The sequence below is a fragment of the Leopardus geoffroyi genome, chromosome C3, assembly GCF_018350155.1.
Source record: "Leopardus geoffroyi isolate Oge1 chromosome C3, O.geoffroyi_Oge1_pat1.0, whole genome shotgun sequence".
Lineage (NCBI taxonomy): Eukaryota > Metazoa > Chordata > Mammalia > Carnivora > Felidae > Leopardus > Leopardus geoffroyi.
Window position 1 is genome coordinate 103,783,212 of NC_059338.1, and position 19,220 is coordinate 103,802,431.

The 19,220-nt window shown below is 38.9% G+C and overlaps 1 long non-coding RNA gene across 1 annotated transcript in view; it reads right to left on the reverse strand.

Annotated features, from left to right (window-relative positions):
- Positions 1-218: 218 nt before the first annotated feature.
- Positions 219-19,220, reverse strand: part of LOC123585616 — an 80,759-nt gene continuing 61,757 nt past the window's right edge. The window contains exon 3 of the long non-coding RNA XR_006706318.1: positions 219-683. This is a non-coding gene — a long non-coding RNA (uncharacterized LOC123585616). The remainder of the gene's footprint in view (positions 684-19,220) is intronic.

Consider the following 19,220-nt stretch of genomic DNA (forward strand, 5'->3'; position numbering starts at 1 on the left):
TGGTTTCCCAGTCTAGGTGGCCAAGGATGGAAAAGTAGAAGCTGGGTTTGGTGTTGGCCATGCAGGAGAGCCTCTTGCAGAATTTGTGGGTGGTAAGGAAGTGATAGAAGCGGCTCCTTCAGAGTCCTCTTCTGCTGACCCACCAGGCTGTTTCTTTGGAGTAGGCCTTGCTGTCCCCATTGAGGTTATCACGATGACCAGAAACTCACTCCAACCCATCCAGGTAAAAGTGGTTTTTATTTAAAAAATAAAACAGACGATTTCATATATGTTCTAAAGGCCAGAAATAAAATATAGTCAGATCACACAGGGAGAGAAATAAATGGGAGGTTTGATAATGAGGTTACCCCTTCCATTCCTCAGCAGGCCCCCCAGTCTCAGCTCTGCTCCCCTCTGGCATCTGCCTCTGCCCCTGCTCCCTCTCTTCAGGCTGGCTTTCAGGGCTTATTCAGGGCATCTGTGTTCCCCCATAGTTCAGTCTGCAGGTGCCTTTGTCTTGTCACAGTGCCAACTCTGGATCTCGCTCTGCGTGACCTTCAGTGTAGCCACTCATCGTCTGTTTCTGCCTTTCAGTGTCTCAATTCCAGATCTCCAGGAGGAATGCCTAGGACAGACGGGGTCCTGTGATATATAGTATGCCTACTAGTTCTTAAAAGGGAACTGCCACTCAAGTCTTCCAGGGGCTGAGGGTAAGAAGAAAGAGAGTGGGGTCTTTAAGAAAGGCATGTGAGAAGGGAGGAAGTGATTGACTTACCAATGCCTCTGTCTCCCCTTTAAAACTTAATTTATATTATTATACCAATAATTTGTATTCTTTATAGAGAAACAGAAAATTAAAATAAGCAAACATATTTTTTAAATACCTGTAATCCCAAACATGATGGCTGTAAACAATCTGGCACCTTCGTAAGTTTTTAAATTCTGTGTTTATATGCTTGAATCCATATGCATGCTAATATTTTTAACAAAAACAGGATCATTTTAGATACCACTTTAAAATCTTCTTTACTTAAAAATATATGTGAATGTATTGGATATAAATCCATGTCCATGAATATAAATCAGTGACATTTTTTAAAAGATTTTGTTGTCAAGTAAAGTCTACACCCAATACGGGGCTTGAACTCACAATCTTGAGATCAAGAGCCACACGTTCCACTGACCTAGTCAGCCACACCCCTAATGCAAATGTCATTTCTAACTGCTGCATAATATTCTTTTTATAGACGTGCCTCAATTCAACCAGGCACCTCTTGTTGATTTTTAATTTGTTTCAGTTTATTTCTTGTTATTTATAAAAAGACTCCAATCAACATCTTAATGTACATACATCTGTAGAATCTCCTGAAACTATCCTTAATATAAAATAGTTCGGGGTGCCTGGGTGGCTCAGTCAGTTAAGCGTCCGACTTCGGCTCAGGTCATTATCTCACGGTTCGTGAGTTCGAGCCCCACGTCGGGCTCTGTGCTGACAGCTCAGAGCCTGGAGCCTGCTTCACATTCTGTGTCTCCCTCTCTCTCTCTCTGCCCCTTCCCTGCTCATGCTGTGTCTCTCTCTGTCTCAAAAATAAATAAACATTAAAAAAAATTTTTTTTAATATAAAATAGTTCAAGTGTATTTGCTTGGTTAGAAGGCATGAGACAAATGACCAGAATACTTTGCACAAATGTGGATCGCATATACATTTCCATGGTACTATATCTCTACGATGTGTCAGTTTCTCCATATCCTGGATACTATTATTCTCTTTAAACTACCTCAGTTTCTCCTTAACTGGCTTATTTTCTCCTAATTTGCCATCCCTGTGGCAACTCGGGCTAAAGTCATATGGGTTATAGCTCCCTTTAGACCACATACTGCATCTGTGACTCTCCGCGACCAGATGTTTCATTTGAGAGAGCATTATTTTCAGTCTGACCTTTTTCTTCCTCACTGTCTCTGTAGCTTGCTAAAATATTTGTATTGAGCATCTGTTTTGCCTCTACCAGCTGGGATGAGTCCAGAAGTGTAGCTTTCCTTCTCTATTTAAAGCTATCAAATATACCATTACCAGGTTTAGCCCAAAGAGTTTACTGAATATTCGTCTTTGGTCAAATAATGCAGACATATCTGCTGAATGAAATTGACTGTCTAGTAAATTATCTGAGGGCCTTATACTGAATCAGGCTTTGCCATAATGGTTTCTGCTTTTTGTTTAGGGAAACATTTATTCATTCACCTATCCATTTGTTTATTTGTTTACCCATCTATATACCAGGGAGTGTCCCCTGACTCTACTGGATGAGATATGTTGATACAGTTATCCTTAGATAGAACTTTTAATATTAAGGAGTTTACCAACAAGGACAAATGAGAAAAGTAGGCATTCATGTAACAAATTTAGCCATTTGATCTATGACAAAGCATTTTAATGATTTTTTAAATAAAAACAAAGTGTTTATTGTAGGAATTTCCTCAAATATATGAAAGCAAAAAAAAAAAAAAAAAACAAATAAAATCACCTGTAATTATATAACCCACAGGTAATCAACAGGAACAACACATTTATTTCTATTGTTTGAATCTTTATCTTCGACATAATCCAAAATAATAGCCATGAAAGAACCACTTCCAAAAGGGGCTTTGGGATGCAAGTGAAAACATCTTTAAACTGGTTGTTTATATAAAATGAATGTTAATTAATCACTAGGAGGGAAGAACAGTGGACCTCTGAGCAGTGTTTAAAAGGAGACACAGAGGGAGAGCATAGGGAGAAAGGAAAAGGAAAGAAAGTAAGGGAGCCAGGAGAACTGGAGAGGAAATAAACTGAGAAAATTACATACAAAAGAATGGAAATCACTGGTGGTTGATAAAAGCAAAGAGAAGAATATGTGAGAAGAGGAGACAAGGGGCCAGCGTCAGAGTAGATCTACTTGTTAATCAGGACGCTTTTAAAGGTTGCAAGAGTTAACAACTCATTGTGAAGCAGGATGCACAAAAGGGACTGGGGATTATTTGGATACATACTAGGTAGGGTGTTTCTAGTAACTAAAGGAAAGACTGAACAAATCCATGCACGGTTAGGCTGTGCCTCACGAACTGTGGGAACCAGGGACTCACATACTACTAAAAATTTTTTAGTGCATCTCTTGTCTTTGCTTTTCTCTGTGTATCACATGTACCATATCTTACTGGAGACCGTCTGGCACCATGTGATAGAAAACATAACTGCCAACAGTTGGCAAGCTTCCTACCCCAGGCCTCCCACAACCTGAAAGGGACTTAGTCTCGCTCTTCAATTCCAGGAAAATCTCAGGAATTACTTTGATTTGCCCACTTTGCATAATTTGTGCACACCTCAAGCAATCACCACTGGCGAGATAGGCGATATCAAGTAAGAACATGGTGACTCCCTCCCGCATGTTTAGAGCGAAAGAAAAAGTAGTTCCGAGACTGAGACTGTTTCCAGAAGGCCCTGGACAGACAAACTACAGATGTTCACTACTGATCTCAAAGCAGCATGATTCCAAACCATTGGGAAGAAATTTGAGCAATAACAACAGATCATTTCAGCTTCCTGTCTCCCTAGAAAGTATAAAACAAGCAGACTTCTCCATGGGTCATTGTCTCCATCCTGCGTGTTTGGTTTGGGGATTCCATTCAGCTCCTGGAGTATCTTCCACAATGATGGCACAGTCCCAAGGAGTATTGAGTACCCAGAAAGACAGATTCCTCTAAGGCCAATGTAAGCATTTTCTTATTCAAAAGTCTTTTACAAATCTCAGACTTTGAAAACTGAGCCTCTAGTATTATAGTTTATGAGCAAGCCAGATTAGGAAAGGCCATCTATGAGGCATGGAGGAAAGGGAGAGGCATGGAGGAAAGGCACCTTTGTGGAGTAGAAACTCCCTTCTGTTGCACAGTTAATACCAAAGACCAACAGAGTTACTCACGGACAGATGGAAGAATGGGTAGGGAGTCAGGACGACATTGGAGAGAAGGGAACTGGCCTATGAGCTGGTCTGAACTCTGGAACAAGAAGCCCTGGCTTTTAGTGGAATGGTTTCAGAAGCATTTCATCTACTCTCAGAAAATACCATGCACTCAAACCTTTTTCGTTTTTCTCAATGTCAGACTAGTCACCTTGGTTTTCCCTTCATTTACCTAATATTCTTTCAGTGAATGAAGAGAGATTTTGCTTCAAGGATATTCCAACTGTGTCATCCAACTTTTAGAAGACAAATCATCATTCTAGTCCATCTGTCCTGCTGGATTACAAGTTTCATGAGAGCAAGGTACCCATCATAGTTTTAGACCGTTCTCTCTCCCTTTTTGAGACTCTTAGTGAAGTATGGCTAGTAGGGCTCAGTAAATACGTGCTAAATTGAATTGATAGATAATCATAAAATACTTGGGCCTAAAAATGATGCCTACAATTAAAGAAGGCTTACGACACATTCTGTAAATAAGGTTTTTGCTAATCCACCCTTTAAGTTACCTTTTAAATCTTAGTCAATCCACGTCAACCCATATTTATTGAGTGGCCTACTTTGTACAACTCATTATGCTATGCACCCACTACACAGGTTCAGTAAAATTCTCACTACAGCTTTGAAAAGATGGATTCTCATAAAGAAACGTTAGATTGCCATAGGAAAAAAAAAAGAGGCAAGCTAAAACTTAACCGCTATTTGCTCTCAAGCTGTGGGGGGTGAAACTGACAGCTTCAGGCTGGCTATAGATCCCAGCCCCCTTAAGCAACCCTTGCGGCATCAAGAAACACAACAGGCTAAACCCAATATTTGGCTGCTGCTGCTGCTGCTGCTGCTGTTGCTGTTTTAAGAACAAGCAGTATGAGTCAGAAGGGCCATTTTTTTTTCCTCCAGTGTGTTCTCCAGAGAAGGGCATGGAGAGTTACTCCATTTGAAGAGTCACAATTAACGTGGAGCCATTGCCATATGTTAACTAGATTATTCAGGAACCATTTTGCAGACCACTTAAAACTCCAATGTGCTTAATTGCACATTTGGACAGTTAACAGCATGGTCTAGTTTTGTGTGTGTGTGTGTGTGTGTGTGTGTGTGTGTGTGTGTGTGTGAGTGAGTCCCTTTTTGTGAGTTTAAATGTTCTTTCTTCATTTGGCAAAAGCAAGCTCTATTTTGTTTTGTTTTGTCTTTAACTCAGTGTCATATGTGTTGCCCAAGAGGGGATCCTTTCCCTTAGCTCCAGATCTGATACTCCCAAGGTTGAAAAAACTTCAGGGAAAAGGTAGCAAAGCCAATCCAAACATAAAGCCTAAACTTCCCAGGTCATCCACCTCCAGAAATGCCATGAGACTGAATTTTTGCTTCTTAGTCATCCTGGAAATAAGTAGGTATGACACAAGCTATGACATTAAAAGGGAAGATACAATAGTCAATAGACCTGTCACATGCCTTTCATCAGCCGTGACAGTCATGGGACCTGAGGGACGGTAAACAGAACTGTCAGTCTGACCACATCTCATTTCTAGATTATGCTACTCTCTCCCATGAAGGCCTGGCCTCTCTTTGCCTTGATTATATACAAAGTAACTAACAATTCTTACAATTCTCCTCCCCACCGGTGTTCGTTGTGCAAAGGTGATTATTTTCTCCTATCCTTCCATCAGTAAATACAAAGAATATCAAATACAAGTTAGAAGTTGAGATTTACACAAGTATATGCAAATGTATTATATGTACATATACACATTATTTACACATGTATATATGTATGTATTACATATATGGGTAATGTGTACGTGTACATGTGTGTATGTAAATGTATATAAATGTTTTGTGATTAGACTGTGGACTGATAGAAGCCCCTGTATAGGTCCTTGACTACTCTGATGCTTTATTCCTTCACACTATTCCTTTGTTTTTTCTCTTCACTTTCTTCCTTGTTCTCTAGCTCTCTAAGTTCTACTTATGCTAGCTGACTAAACATGAACCACTCAAGATATAGCCCTCCTCAGGGACTTAAACATGTGCTTCTTTCTGACTGGAATGCCCTCCTTCCCACTCCCTGCCACTAACCTTTGTTTAACTATTTACTATTCTCTTCATCATTGCTTCATACTATTTCCTCAAGAAGCTTCCTCTGTATCCCTCAAACTCTATTTGTTTTGGTCAGTGAATTTCTTTTTACATGCTTTCCTCAGATGTCTATTGAGCTTAGGAATGAGACACTCAAAAGCTTTAGTAAGCTTGAATACATGGTAGTGGGCTTTACCATAGAGTGATCTGACTGAACCATTTTATGGCCAATGCCAGATGTCAGCATCCTTAAGTAATCTGTCTGGACTAATGAGGTTCCCCAGAGAACATCCTTCCAGGCTCCTGCCTAAAAGGTAAAGGCCTGGCTGCCAACATTCTGGAAGCCATACAGACCAAGACAAACGGGAGTCTCAACATTTGATATGTAAATATTTACTCGATCCTTCTGTTTTCAGTAAGCACCTGTATTTGTTTCCTATTGCTGGTCTAACAAATGGCCACATACTAAGTAGCTTAACAGAATACGAAATGATTATCTTACAGTTCTAGAGTTCAGAATCTGAAAGTGTTCCACTGGAATAAAATCAAGTTGTCAGCAGGGCTGGGTTTATTTTTGGAGCCTCTAGGGAGAATCCATTTCCAAATCTGCCCTTTCTGGCTTCTAGAGGCTGCCCATACTCTTTGGCTCTTGCTCTCTTCCTGCATCTTCAAAGCCAACAACAGCAGTCAAGTCCTACTTATACTGCTAACTTCTGATCCTTCCTCTTCTGCTTCCCTCTTTCACTTACAAGGATGCTGGATTACATTGTGTCTGCCCAGCTCAACCAGAAACCTTCCCATCTCAAGGTCCACTGATTAGCGGCCATAATTACCTTTTGCTGCATAACCTAAAATATTCATAGGTTCTGGAGATTAGAATGTAGTCACCTTTGGTGGCCATTATTTTGCCTATCATGTCATCTCACTGCTCAGTTGTGCCTAGGGTGTCAACAAGTACGGAGACCCTTGGTTTCACCCTCTTCACAAACTAAATCTCCTGTTTTCTCTGTGATAGGATGTAGAAGAGTGGCAATTAATGACTAGAGAGACAGGGGAATCCATTCTGAAGGTCTAAGTACAGGACTTCTTAAAGAGAATTTCCATGAATCTGCCTGTTTTTTATCTCTACCTTCACTGTCCACCCCCTACTTCCATAAATACCTAATATATATACCAGACACACCAATTCTTGAGACTTTGGAAGGTGTCTGGATTATACCAGTACCTTGGGTTGCTTCTTGGCTTTCTCCACTGCCAGGTTAGGATAAAACTTTCTCAGGTGTCTTTAAGTCAACTGCCACTCATATGTTTTCTTTCTAGCTTCCTAAATTTCATTACTCTTCTCTTTTCTTCTGTTCTGTTTGTCCTTATGGGTTTATGCCTTTATGGTAGATTGATTTTATAAATATCTCTAATTTTCCCCCTCCTTATATTCATGCTCCTTGCAATGTAAATTTGCAACTTCTCCAATTAAGAGACAGAGCCAGTTTTCCCACCCCTTAAATCTAGACAGGACTTGTGACTTGCTTAGGCCGACAGAATGAAGCAGAAGTGACAATGTGCCATTCTAAACGTAGACCTCAGGAGAATTCACACATTTCCACTCAGTTTCTTGGGGTCCCCCATTTTCCACATGAACAAGCCCAATCTGGCCTGATGAAGGATGGTAGCCTGAGTTGGCCCAGCGGTTCTAGTGAAGACCATAGAGATGGGAGAGTGCAGCCAAGATGAGTAAAGCTGAACTTGACTTGCAGCTGACCGAGGGAGTCCTGCTGAGACCATATAAATCAGCCATTTGAGCCCAGGTCACAGTGCTGACCACAGAATCATGAGTTAAATAAATCGTTGCTGTTTTAAGTCACTACACTTTGTGGTGTTTGGTTATGTTGCAAAAGCTAACTCATATAGCCTTTAAAATTCCATTTATTGTTATTAAGTGGGAATTTAGGGACTGAAATTTAGATGTATATGTTCAATTTTCCCTCCATCTTTACCTGGAATTCTTGATTGATTGCTTTCTCAGTATGGGATCTGTTCAGTAGAGAACCATAGAGCTCTACACGGATATCACACTAAAATTTAGTTCTTAAGATGTATCTATTTATTTTTTCATTCATTCACCTGATTTTGATAAAACAATAACTTTGTCCAATGCACAGCTGACAAAGCTTTTGGTCTATGATGGTTCCTGTTGGTCAAAGAAGCAGTTACCATGATGATCCTTAGTACTTCATGTAAAACATATTTTTATATTTAATTCCTGCAAAGAGAAACTATATAGCTCTCTTTATCTTACCTTCCCAGAGTACTCTCTCATGATACTCTTAAATAGGAAGTCCTTTAGGACCTTTAGTCACAGTTTAGTATAGAAAATAATTTTGAAATGTGGTTAGTTAACAACACATTAAAATCAATTCTACTGACATTTTTTTTCTGCTAACTTTATGTCAACAGCCCATTTAAAGTTGGATATAAATAGCCCATCTAAAATGGAGTAAAGTTCTAAACCAGCAATACATAGTCAACAGCCCAATGTTTCAAATCAAAATAGTATTAGGACCTAAATATCTTCATTTGTATTTCCTAATATGTACAATGCCTTGTTTCGCTGGCAATCATCAATTGAATTTATTTTTATCAACTCTTTATAATCTGCATGGTTATTTATTTTTCAAGTTTGATCACAAAAGAAATTATTTAAAATATTGTAGTATGAGTCATTCAATGGAACAAGCCTTTCATATATCTGAAGGAAGATTGCCATGTCTTTGGCTCTGAGTGTCAAACTAAAGCAGGATATAGCTCTAACCAATACAATAATTATTGTATCCCATCCTAATTATGAGACCAGGAATATAATCATCATTACACAAAAACTTTTAATAATTTTTCTCAACACAGCTTTTGTTAACTCAGTTATAGTTAAACATGCATATTTTAGCCCTAAATCCAGTTATAATAGATGATTCACAGCCTTTGTGGGCAACATAAAGGATTTCTGGGAAACATATCGCAAACAATGAGTAAAAGGATACAATCATTTTATGACCTTGGTTACTAATGGACCTGGTGTTTCTCACCAAAGATCATTATAATTTCCTAGATAATAAAATGCCATTATCTTGGAGGTAGCAACTTTACAGAACATATGAAAGATACACAATATGGAAAAAAGGGAAAACCCAAGTCCCAATAAGAGTGCATGTTAAACAATGGTAAAGATAGGATATGATAACAGCCCAAAGAAGAAACTGATGAATAGTCATAAAAGCTAGTATTTTTGAGAGCTTACCATTTTACATCCTCTCAACAATCCTGTGAGATAGTTATTATAATCCTCATTTTATAGGTAAGGCAACTGAGAAACAAAGAGGTTATATAACTTTCTTAATATTATATAGCCAGAAGGAGGTAGAGTTGGGACTCATATCCAGGCATTCTGCTTCTTAACCACTACATACATTGATGAAGATTCCACTCCAAAATGAAGCCATATGCACATTGCTTTCCATGGAATTCGACCTTCTCTAATCTAGCTTCCACTGTTAGCTCTAAAAATGCCCTGACATGAAGATGACCATACTGGCATGAGAGGGTGTGTATGTGAAATTATATCTTCTTTAAAAAATTCTTTGTCTTGCCGTTTCTATTCAAGTCTACTTTCTGGAGGCTGCTTTTCACCTTTTACTTTTATCTGACCTTATTTTCATAACATATCAATGTCAGTGGCCTATTTAACTAATTGGTGCAAGAGTGATATGTTTTCATGATTATTGCAGTAGTCATAATCCCTTTTATGTTGTACAGGTGTGTAATCAATGCACCTTTTAAATTCTATGGAGTGTGGTCCTCCTTCTAATTGCAGTAAATTGGGTGCACTAATCACTTTGAGTTGTTGGCCAACATAGTTATAGATTTCTACCAGGTGTTCTACCAGAAGATAATTGCTTAACAGTACAGAGTATTTCAACAGTGTTGATTGTAAAACAAATGCAATGGTAACTTCAGATGCTGGTGTTATAGTTCATTCACTCATTCATTCATTTACTCATTCAAAAGAAATCATTATGCATCATGTCTGTGCCAGTCATTGAACTACACATTGGGAAAATAAAATAAAAGGCATAAAATACACTCCCTGCCTCCAAGAGTCTCACAATGTAGTGAATATTATAATGAAATAAGCTATTTTATAAGCCATGAGAAAAAAAAAAGAGACATATAAAATTTTCCAGAGGAGCACAAAGGAGTACATGACTAACTGCTTTGGAGCGATGAAGTCAGAGTCAAAAAGGAGATAATGACACTTGAGCTAAATCTAGAAGAATATGTAGGAATTCGCCAGTTGTAGGGAATGGTGAAGGTCCTGGAAACATCAGCACATTTTATGTGGTTGACACATAGGGTACACATGAGGGAAGGGCTTGGAATGAGGCTGTGTTGGTAGAATAGATTCAAATTGTGAATGTATTTTATTTTAGGGGGGAAAGTTAAACTTTTATTCTCATTAACAGTAGAGAAGCATGAAAAAGTTTTAATCAGATAAAACACATATCACATGGTCTCATAATTTTCTGTGTATAAGACTGCCTCCCTCACTACACTTGTCACAAGAGCCTTCACTTCATAGGTGCTCTATAAAGTTAAGTGAATCTTGAATGATTGGGTTAATAAATTAACATTTTTTAAAAGATAACTTGGTCAGCCATGCAAACCATGGATTTGAGTGGGGGTCAGTTGGAAGACAAGGAGACCATCTGGAAAACTTGTATTTGTGCAGCTATAACATAACGAGAGACCGAGCAAAATCATGTCAGTAAGAACCAAAATGTAAAGCCAGCAACCACTTTACCAATTGATCTTGTGAAAGTCTGTGAACAGGTGTGAAGAAAATCTAGTCTGGAATAATATGGTGCCAGTTATGCAGCTTATTGAGGGGAGGGCATTTACCCGTTCGGCCATCACCTGCTTGGATGCCCCATAATATTGTTTGGGGCTGATGCTGTCAAGTTTTTAATAAATTAAGTGATCCACACAGTCCCCCTTGAACTTAAAGCTATGTCTTTTGTCATGACCCACATTTTTGATCAAATACTTAGGTATAATCACATCACTTTGATATGAAGTCTATCTGAACAGTCAAAATTCAAACTATGTCTTTTCCTGGTCTGACAATGATGACTTACAACATCAGCAAAATTCTGTAGCAGCAATAGCAGCAATAATATTAGGCAAAAAGGCTTATAAATAAGAGAAAGCTGTGACAACATGTGGAGAAAGTAGATGAGAAGCTACAGTGAGGGCTTGGTGCACATTTAAGTACCATGCTTTATAGCTAGAGCAGGAACCCTGATGGCCCAAAGAACTAAGGAATAAATGAAACCATTGCAAGGAAAGTGCTTAGAGAATATAATAGACCCATATTAAAAACCATTACGGAGGGGAAACCGCCCTCTTACTACAATGCTATTAGCACTATATATTTATAAAGATGAACAGCAATTGTTCCTTACCTGGTTCTTGGAGGCACCTCTTAAAACAAAAGCAGTACAAACATTTAAAAAATAATACTAATGCTACTTTCAATCTCTAGAGTTCTTCCTGCGGACTTATTCTAGATTAAAACTTCTTGTCCCCAAACTCAAACCAGGAGTAAAAGCAACTCAAAGGGCCTCAGCATTATACCAATACCAGATATCTTGCCAATGACAGGACTTTCCTAAGAGTGAAAATAATCAAACATTATGAAGGGCATGTCTTTCTGTTTTAAGCACAAATGTGATTAATTCTCACATCACATACTCACAAACAAAAACACGATCAATATTAGACCACCGTGCTGAGACAGAGGCAAACAACATTTGAAAAATCATCAAACTATGAATGGAAAGAAGAAACCAAGAGAAAAGAGCTGGTCTTGGTGGAAGATGAGTTTGGCCTTGGGCAATGGAAGGAAAATACTCATATCTTGGTAAACTGTCTTACCTCATTCTCTATTCAGTTTTAGACAAGAGTTTAACAAAATACAGAATTGAAATTGAAATGCTTAACACCTATGAAAATATGTTTTTAGTTTGCATCTTGAAAAATTAAACAAGAGCACTGCAAAATAATTCCATTCAAAATTGCAACTTTTATAGAAGACTCTCATGACAGAAGTTTCCATTTCATTCCTTGGTCTTAAGGTCTACAGCTTGGTATTGCCCTAGTCAGAACCACTCTCCTGAAGATACACAGGAAACAAGACATCTTCGTATTTAAAACTTAAAACTCGCCAACCTAAATATGCACATGGTGACAATCATGACAGTTCCTTAAGTTGATGAATAAAAACAGGAGTATACATCTGTTCTAATTGGCATTTCTATCTCATCCGGCTCGCTTGTGGTGCCTGATGAGCTGTGGTTTGCCAATAGATTCACATACCAAGGGTTGGGCCAGGGAGACACCGAATAACCTTCCTCTTAAAGGAATCAGAAGCACATTCAATTTGAACAAAAGTCTAGAAATACATTAACAGATTTCCTTATAAAGACCTAGCAGAAAAGCATATTGTTTCTCATTGCTTATTAGCATCAAACCATAATGACGCCTTTAATGACTGTTTTGGTGAAAGGGTCACATTGATCAGCCCACGCGCTGGCTTGCTAATTTTTTGTTTTGCCAGTGAATCAGTTGATATGGAAATGTTCTTTCATTTAAGTAGCTATATCTCAACAGTGTACTTTTAAAAAATACCAAGTATTCACACATATCATCTCTCTCTCCCCCTTTCACACATGCACACACACATACACACACTTAAATGTTCTATGTGTCTGTGTATGTATGTGTGAGAAAGATTTATTTCTGAAATGAGGGTGTGACATTGGGTTACAGATATCAAACAAGTGGTGGGATATTTGGCTCTGGAGCCAAGGGTAGAGATTCAGTATGGAGACAGAGGTATGGGAGCCATCTGTATAGAATTAACAATTGAAGATGTGTCAGTGAGTAAAATCATAAATGGAAGAGAAAGTGCCTTGGTGAGTGCCATTATTCTAAATTTTATGTTACTTTCAAATAAACAAATTGAGTTAATAATGTAGTGAGCATTCATTTTTGTTTTTACTTAGAGGGGGTGAGGCTGTTCCTTTATTTTTGGTTTTGTCTGCCCAGTATCCAATCTCATTTGAGGATCGAGTGGGATAACACCTTCCCTTTCCTGGGTGAGCACACCTGCTGGCTCCAATCTGTGCCAGTAAAAGTCAGTCCAAAGGTTTGCTGTCAGGAAAGAGCATCCGCTTTTAGCTGCGGCTGCTAAGCTGGAAGACTGTGTAAGTCTGAAGCTGTCGCTCAGTCCCATCTTTTCTGCCCCTTGGTGAAAGATTGCCCTGGGATGATGTTAACACGGAGGGAAAAAGTTCAGAGAGGTGAAGAGATGGCTTCCTGGGGGCATCATTTGGTCTGTCAGATCAAGTTGTGGTCAAAGCTGAATGACCTCTGCACTTTCCCCTTGCAGATGAAAAAATTCTAATTAATACACGTACTTGTGGAAAGAGTCAGCATCAGAATAGGAGGAAAATAAATGTGCTCTCATAGATGCATAACTGTTTAAAGAACAAAACAGCTTCTGTACAAAATGCAAGGTGTCCAGCCAGTTTTTATTGTATGGTTTTGTTTGCTTGCTTGAATATACAAGCATTAGTCTTCCCAGATCAGAGCTATAAAGACACTAACATTCAGAATTGTGGAGAAGTAACAAAAGATGTCATCTTCCCAGAGAAGCAAAGGAAACAATGAATTGGTGATCTACTCTAATGGTCCCTCGTTTCTCAAAAGGACTCGCTCTCAGTGGCCTCCATCCAGCAAGCAAATAATCACGGTTAGTTAACTTCTCCCCAAATCTTTAAGACGTACTTAAAATAAATACGAAATTTTTTCCAATTATCAATTTCTCAATTAAGACATTTCTCCATTCTCAATCTATCAATCTACATAATCTCTCAGGCAAAATTCATACACTACTTACAAAGTAAAGTAATGGATAAGAAATTTGAGCTTTTTTGGTACTTATAATATATAGTAAATGTTCAGAAGAGAAACATCATCAGCTTAGTTTCACAGGCCCTGCTACCAATTTGGAATCTTTACGAACCCAGAATAACAACTGCTATCACGCAATGAGCCTTACTGTGTGCCAGGCACCATGCTAAGTGTTTTCATCCCCATACACTAAGGATATATGGGATATCCTCATTCCATTATACAAGTATGAAAAATGATTTGGATAAATTGAGTGACTTGCCTAGGTCATAGACCAGTGATATAAGCCATATCATCATGTGCTGCATCTCAGACTGACATTCATAATCACTCTGTTATTTGCCTCTAGTGAACATGTCTACCTGAGGGACTGTGAGATGACCATCTTTCCTACTGGGACTTGATTTGCAAGGCTTTCCCCAGGTCTTAGGCAAAAGCAAACAAACAAACAAACAAGGCAAAAACAAAAACCAAACAAAAAAACAAACAAAAAACAACAAAAGAAAAGCAGGAGAAACACGGGAAGAGAAATTTAGAATGTTTTCCAAGCCCTTAAATTATTGGAGCTTAAGACATTGCAAAAAGGGAGTGATGAGCTCCGAATTCATCCCCTAAAGTACAATGTCATATCTTTACTTTAGCATGTATCATATAGTTCAAGAATTAGTTATTCCCTTGTTTCCCCCCTCCCCCCCCCCCGTAGGCTGTGAAGTCTTGGAAGATAGCCTGTACTCTATTCATCTCAGAATCCCTTGAACCTGACTAAAAAGCTCCCACAAAGAAGGAGTTTAATATACCTTCATTGACTAAGTGAACATACCCTTAAGAGATCCCTCCGTAGCATCTGCATGGCAGATACCCCTCGAACAAGGGTGAGTCAGTGAAACTTTTCCTCACCATGAGGCCCCAAGAACAGACCTCTCAGGCAGTCAAAGCTATGATACCATGTGGTTTTGAGTAAGTTGACTTATCTGCTGCAATGCCAAATGAATCAATTTTTTTTAGATTAGAGAAAACCTGTTCACTGTAGGAAACAAAAATAAAAATGAAGAATTTTTAAACTACCCATAATCTTACTAACCAGAAATAGACACAGTTAACATTTTAGTGTTTTTCCTCACAATTTTTTTCCATATATGCATACATACAATGATATATATGCTTATATAACTTATATTTTCTCCTGACATTATGAGCATTTTTAATATGTTTACAAAATAATTGGAAACAATTTTAGCAACTCCATTAATCTAACTTGTGGGTGCTTCAGAACACATTTAATCTCTCAGCAACAATAATAATCAACAAAATTTATTGAGCACCTACCTACATAGAGAGCACCAATGCTAAGCTCTGGAGTGATATGACAATGAATGTTGTAGATATGTGCCTGAAGCTTATAATTCCCCCTTGTTGAACATTTTGGTTGTTAGTGATGTTTTACTACTTTAAGAAACACTATGATGACTGTCTAAAAATCTTTCTAGAAGCTTTTTAATAATTGTAATCTAAGTCAGTAAGGAATATGTTTTTCATCAGAAGTACATACTTTCCTACATATGTGTGTGAGTTTGTGTATGTACATGTGCAGGCATATACAAGCACATATGTAAATAAGATAATGGAATGAAACTTTTATAAAATAATATTAGTCCTTTCTATATACAATGTATTCTTATTTTTCTATCCTATAATAGTCTACTCTTTTAAAATTTCTTTTTCAAAATGACTGATCTTGACCCACAACAGTTTTTTACCCCACTAATGAGTAAGGATCTGCAGTGGAAAACACTGTCTTAGAGGGCAGTGAAGCGTCATGGTTTCACTAGAGGACCTAATAAGGACTCTAGCACCAACCAAGCACAAAAGTCAGTTATTAGCTCTAGAGGAAGCATGGAGCTTCCTGAAAAAAAGCAAGACTCCAGAAAAATTTTTAGAAAGCTGCCGTTAGGAGAATTGTTACCATCAGCCAAAGTAGCCACCAGAGGCAATTGCTGTCTCTTGAAGCTGTCACAGAGAAGAGGATCAACTAAAGGGAGGAGCCCAAAGGGAGGAGTCCTTGCCAAGAAGAACGTGGCCGGGAGCCTTCGCCATCAGGATCCTCCTCTGCTGAGAGAAACTGCCAAAAGCAGCTGAGGCATCCCTGCCATGATTTGAGGTTAACAGGATAGTGGGATTTATATGCTCAGAAACCTTTAGCTTTCTTCCTCTTTATAGACCTCATCATCTTTGAAATTAGGGCAATTGTTCAGTTTCTCAACACAGGGTCACCAGGAGGAAGAATAACAATTCTCTGCCTGGAAATCCAATAGGGTTAGAGGCCCAGGAAGCCATCAAGATGCTGAGCTGTCAGCCTTTCGATTTCCTGTGGTGCAGAAAAGAGTGTAAATGGGCTGCAATTTACAATGAATGCAATGGTGAGCAGTGAGCCGATTTAACTAGTAGAAGAAGGTGCGGCAGCAGGTGGGGGAGGATTACAGGAGGAGATGGTGGGCTAAACATTTTAGGGAGAGCTAAATATTTTAGGTCTCTAAGCAAAATGATGGAGTATAGAGTTTCTAAAGTCAGAATGACCCAGAATGACCACCTGTCCTATTTTGCCTGGGACTGTCTTCATTTTAACACTGAAAGTCCTGCATCCCAGGAAACCCCTCAGTCTTGAGAACACTAGCACAGCCGGTCACCCTGAGTTTTACTCCAGTTAGTTTGCAGCTTACTGACCATGTGACCTATTTACTCAACATCTCTCATTTGCTCAGCATCTATGTGCTTCAGTTTCCTCATCTATAAAATGGAGGGAATAGTGCTTACCCATCACCAATCAAAGAGGATCATAAGTACTTTTTAGTAGTTCTATTCTTACAGGGGCTTTCCTCAGAGCCTGCCTTAACCACAGCAATGCCTAAGATAAGAAGCAGAAAGCTGACTGAGGGGTACATCTTCAGGCGGTACGAGATGCAGAGGGATTACGGTATTCCAGCGTTAGCACCCATGGCAGCCTTTTGCACTCCTGATAAATTAGGAGTGAGTTGGGCAGCACAAAAATGCCTTGCAAGCCAAGCTTTCAAAAACAAGGGAAAGACAGAAGTTTGTGAAAAGAAGAGTAAGTTTATTATAATTTTATACACGTGTCCCGAAATCTGTGACAAATGAGCACACTATCCAGCTTGTTTTGCCTTAAACACAGAATAAAAATTGTGGATAACTTCATTAGACGTCACCTGTCAAGTATAAAGAAAATCATCTCATTCCATGGGAGATATTACAGACAATTCCCATTGTCTTGCTCATGGTGGAGGTAGCTTCTTGCCTGGCTTGGACTCGGAGAGCCAGCTATTTTTATCTGAATAGTTTCACTCTCAGATTCCTTTGCTCCAACGTTAATGGCCCTAGTTTTCATTACTGAGATAGGCCGTGACAAAGCTTCTGCATGCTTGTATTTCTACTTCTTACCACAAATGTTTCTAAACCATGACTATAAAAATGATTCAAAATCAACTCAAACTTGCTAAGGTATTAAGAACATTCTCTCAAAGTCTTATGCCTCAACTTTTCAGAAGTATGGTTTGAGAAGGAACCTTCCAGCATAATATCAGAAGAAACCGTGGCTTCGATTTATGAAGGGTTAAGAGTGATGAAATGTAAGCCATTAAACAAAGACTATGGTCAGGGATGAAGTCTGAGAAGATTCAATGAAGAGAAAATGCGAACCTATCAGCCACTCTGTGGCCAAGAGATTTTCCAGACCAGTGGTGCACAACTCCTAGGAAATGAATTAGGATCTTAAACTGTACCTGAGGCAAGAAATGAAAAGACTAGAAATAACAATTTAGCACAAACACTGGAAGAACATCAAATTTAGGAAAAAATAAAACGTCATAACCAAAAACTTCCCAAGCATAATACTTCAAGTAAAGGAAATCATCTTTTGCCCTGCATCCCATGTACCAGGCACTGAATTAGCCACTCTCCTTGTAAGAATTTTACAAGATAGGTATTGGAATCCATAGTAAGTCTTCAAAGGGTAAAACACTCTTGAAGGTTACACAGGTGTTAAATGGCTATTGGGCTTTGAACCAAGTTGGTCTGTCTCCAAGGTACAGATATAATTCAAAGTTATAATCAGCTAAGATTAGCTCTTTTCAAAAATTGATTTGCATAAGACTTGTATTTATCAGGAGTTGAATATGATGATTCAAAGCTTGACTTCTTTCTGAGCTTCCAAACCGAGATCCGCCCAATGTCCCTCAGGTGCATCCTCCCACTGAGCAGTCATTCTTGGCAGATAAACCCGATTTCCCTACAGGTCATAGGCCACATCAGAATGGGGTGTCTGATCATTGCCAACTTGACAGTGAGTATCAACTTTGGGAAGGATCAGCCTGGGTTTGCATCTCTTCCCCACTAGCTGTGGGACCCAGCCAAGACACTTACCCACTCCAAGCTTTGGCTTCCTTGGCTGAAAGACGAGGATGATGGTAGCAACTACTTCTAGATGTGTTTGAAGATGAAGTTAAATGGTATTGAAATAATTAGCATAGTGCCTGGTTTTATAGGGTTGTTTTTTTTTTTTCTCGATTGGTATGTACAGTTATTTGCAGGGATCCAGAAGTCAGGTCATTGTTGAAGCAATCTACAAATACCTTCCATTGAGACAGAAATGCCCAGGATTAGCTCAGGTCGATTTAATGTCCTGGAGTTATGAGAACTACTGAGAGTGCTTGGCTTCATACAAACCAGCAATGCCCGTGGGGACCTAGCTAAAAAGATCTCTTCATGTTGGGACTTGGGCACCTGTTTAGACGAGCACTACAAGCTAATTATACCCATCTTAGTGGGCTGAGCTGGAAGAACAACACAGCAGGTGGCAAAAAGGGAGTGATGCCATATATCTTCTATCTCTCCGTGACTGGAGCCACCAGCATCCAGCATCATGCCATTTACCTTAGTATGTAGCTTGAAGAATATGCAATAATTCATCCAGGCACTGTTCTAGGGTGTGGGGATAAAGAGATGAGTAAGACAAGCAAGGACAGCTGTCCTAAGCAGCTCCCATTCCAGTTAGAGGTACAAATGAATAAAGAATCTAATTTGGGGAATATAGCCAATAATACTGTAATGACTTTCTATGGTGACAGATGATAACTACATTTATC